The 3803-nt window shown below is 39.2% G+C and overlaps 1 pseudogene; it reads left to right on the forward strand.

Moving 5' to 3' along the window:
- The first annotated feature begins 3187 nt into the window (after positions 1-3187).
- On the forward strand, positions 3188-3281 carry LOC143400536 (U6 spliceosomal RNA; annotated as a pseudogene).
- Positions 3282-3803: the final 522 nt, after the last annotated feature.

Consider the following 3803-nt stretch of genomic DNA (forward strand, 5'->3'; position numbering starts at 1 on the left):
ACCTGCAGTTACCTTTACCTTATTAACCTAGTAAAATCTCAGGTGGAGATTTAAAATGTAACAAGACATGCAACCACGAAGAGCATAAAGCAGAAAAGCTCAGGTGCCTCTACGTGGGATGACATCAAGAGACTGGGACCCTGCCTATATAGTAGATGCCATAAAAGCTGTATACCTTTGTCCTTTGCTTTGAGCCACCTGACACTCTTAGTCAGTGCTGTCTCTCTTCATGCTGAAGCAGGAACCCCCCTCAATAAAGCCTTACCTATGCTTAAATTCTTTCTGGGTCCAGTTTTGTTTCTACTGCCTCTGGACCCTACTATCTGGATTCCAGTAACATTGGAAGAAGGAGAAATAAAACTTGTGTGTACAGCCTGGTGGTAGCATTTTGTCTATGATATAAAAGTGCTTTGGTCTGTGTTGAGGGATTTATCAACTAAAATTGGCCAGTGCCTAGAACTAGAGGTTAAAAACTAACTGAGTAAATTGTACTATTATATCATTTTCTTAGCTTAGGTTTCCTAGAAACAGATCCTGGGACAGAAAATTGAGCATACAATGAACTTATGCTTTGGGGCCACCCCATAAAAACTCTCATCACTTACCATACTAGCACACATAAACAGGGTTCTTCTTCAAGGGTCTTACATGAAACTCTTCTTCAAGGGTCTTACATGTGTGAAGGGAAAGAAAGAAAAAGAGGATAACAAACTGGGCGCAGGAGACAGGAGAATTGTGAGTTCAAAGCCAGCTTCAGCAACAGTGAGGAGCTTAGCAGCTCAGTGAGATCCTGTCTCTAAATAAAAAAAAAAAAAAAAAAAAAAAATAGGGCTGGGGATGTGGCTCAGTGCCAGAGTGTCCCTGAGTTCAATCCCCAGTATCTCCCCACAAAAGAGGGGATAACAGTTGCTACAGCAGGTAAATGGTGCCCAACCCCTATCCCAAGAATTATTCTATCTGTGAGATTAGTAAGACAGGATATCTTTTCATTAGACTCACATCTGTCATTGACTGAAGGCTATTCCCAGGGGCATTAACTGCACATTTCCAACCTGCCCCTTGGTTGGCTGAGAGAAGGCATTCAGGCAAAGAGTTTCATGTAAGACCCTTGAAGAAGAACCCTGTTTATGTGTGCTGATATGGTAAGTGATGAGAGTTTCTATGGGGCGGCCCCAAAAGCATCTACTATAATCATTAGACTTGTATTATGTTGGACTGAATGTCAAGGGAACTGGATTTCAGAATTAGTTTCTGTATTACACTCAAGCACTGCATAACAACGTTTTGGTCAACAGTGGACTTTGTATATGATGATGGTCCCATAAAATTATAGTAGAGATGAAAATAACTAGTGCCCAGTGAGTTGTGGGTGTTATATGATGTAGCACAACATATTATTCATATTTTTGTGATGATGCTGGAGAAAACAAACCTACTGCACTGCCAGACATATTAAAGTACAATACAATTGTGTATAGTACATATTTGATGATGATAACAAATAACTGTTACTGGTTTGTATATTTACTATACCTTCAATTATTTCAGAATGAAATTTACTTATTTAAAAAGATGTTTTCTGTAAGACAGTATGCTATGTTATGCAGACAGTAGCATTATACATCTTGTTCTTACCTGTCTCCGGATTGCATCAAGAGTCTACCCTGAATTTCGACCTTCACCACCTAGTTTTGTGCAGATGTACTCTATTATGTTCACAAAACAACAAAATTGCCCAACTACACATCTCTCAGAACATAAACCCATTGTTAGGTAATATATGACTGTACTTAGTAATTTGATATCTGTGTCACTGAAATTATGTGCTTTTCTCATACCCTTAGCTCAATTTCTAAGTGTGCTCATGAAAAAAAATAGCAATATAAAAATGATCCTTAATGGCTGGGGCTGTAGCTCAGCGGCATAGTTCTTGCCTAGCATGCATCATCACCACATAAAAATAAACAAACTACAGGCATTCTGTCCATCTACAACTACAAAATTTTAAAAAATGATCCCTAAGCTTTTAATTGTAGATATGAATACAGTTTCTTTATTCCTATTAGTAGTAATGATGATAAATAGTAATAGTAGTAGTAGTAGTAGTAGTAGTAGGAAGAAGAAGGAGGAGGAAGTGGAGGAGGGGGAAGAGAAAGAGTAGGAGGGGGGGAGGAGGAGGTGGAGGAAGGAGGGATAGGAGAAGGAGTAGAAGGAGGGGGAGGAGGAGGGGGGAGGAGGAGGAGAAGGAGGAGGGAGAAGAGGAGGAGGGAGAAGAAGAGGAGAGGAGGGAGGAGGAGGAGGAGGAGAAGGAGGAGGAGGAAGAAATCTGAAGACCATGCATACTTTTATAGTACTACCAGGGAACTCTAGAGGAAGGGGAACATCTTATTATCATTACCAGCAACTTTCCTGACTTATCCATGAATGGCTGCTGTTGAAGGGGTATGGAGGTAGAGGTTTTAAATACAGCAGAGATTGGGTAACTCTGAGGGAGGTAGAGACAGAAAAACAGGAAAAAAACCTTCATGACTTAGGGTTAACTTCTGGTTATGCATATGCATTAATTTTCTAGGAGTATCAAAATAAAGTACCACAGGTAAGTGGCTTACACAACAGAAATTTTATGTCTCACAAATCTGGAGGCTAGAAGTCCAAGATTAAGGTATCTACAGAGCTGGTTCCTTCTGAAGATTATAAGGGAGAGTTCAATCCATACCTGTCTCCCAGCTTCTGATTGCTGGCAATCTTCGGTATTCCTTGGTTTGTAGAAGCGTCATCTCAATCTCTGCCTTCATCTTCACATGACTTTCTATCTGAGTGCATGTTTGTTTGCATGTCTATGTTCACATTTTTCCTTTTTACAATACCAGTTACATTTGATTAAATGACCTCTTCTTAATCAATCATATCTGCATTGACCCTATTCCAAAAATGTCATATTCAGAAGTATTGGGGGCAGGATATGCTTTTTTTTTTTGGTTGTAGATGAACACAATGTCTTTATTTTGTTTATTTATTTTTATGCAGTGCTGAGGGTGGAATCTAGTGCCCTACACATGTTAGGTAAGCGCTCTACCACTGAGCCACAACCCTAGTCCTGTAGCATATGAATTTGGAGGGGACTTAATTCAACCAGTATCATTGTGTAATTCAACATTGTCTCTTCATATGTCAAAAGTCAAGTCTGGTGCTCACTTTGGAGGCACATATACTAAAATTGGAATGATACAGAGAAGGTTAGCAAGGATGACATGAAAATTCATGAAGCGTTCTATGTTTAAAAAAAAAAAAAAAAGTCAAGCCTGACACATCAATCCTAAAGACTCCATGAAATGTCTTTCTTTGTAAACATATAGATGCCTGCCTCTTCTATAGCATAAAAACCTGCAATTGATTTTAGATCACCTTTTATTTTCCCCTAATTGTTACATATATGCAAGTGTCTCCACAGCAAGTTCCTCAAAGACTAGGATCATAGGAAGTTCAAGTCTAAGGCAGTACAAGTTATAGATTCTTCTTGAAACATCATTGATATATGTTTCAAACATCAGGCAACTTATACTCTTTTCCAGAGTATAAGTTGTGGAAGGGCAGTAGTTTTTAGTTTTACAGAACTTTACAAATACAAATTCCTGAACGCCAAACAGATCTAGAATCTGCATTTTGGGAAATATGAAGTTTTAAATATCCACATATTCATCTGTATGATCCTCTGGAGAATCCCTGCTCAACCCCTCCCCCCACCCAGTACTGGGAATTGAAACCCTGGCACTCTACCACTGAGCTGCATCCCCAGCTCATTT

Source organism: Callospermophilus lateralis, chromosome 5 (assembly GCF_048772815.1).
Source record: "Callospermophilus lateralis isolate mCalLat2 chromosome 5, mCalLat2.hap1, whole genome shotgun sequence".
In the NCBI taxonomy this organism is placed as follows: Eukaryota; Metazoa; Chordata; class Mammalia; order Rodentia; family Sciuridae; genus Callospermophilus; species Callospermophilus lateralis.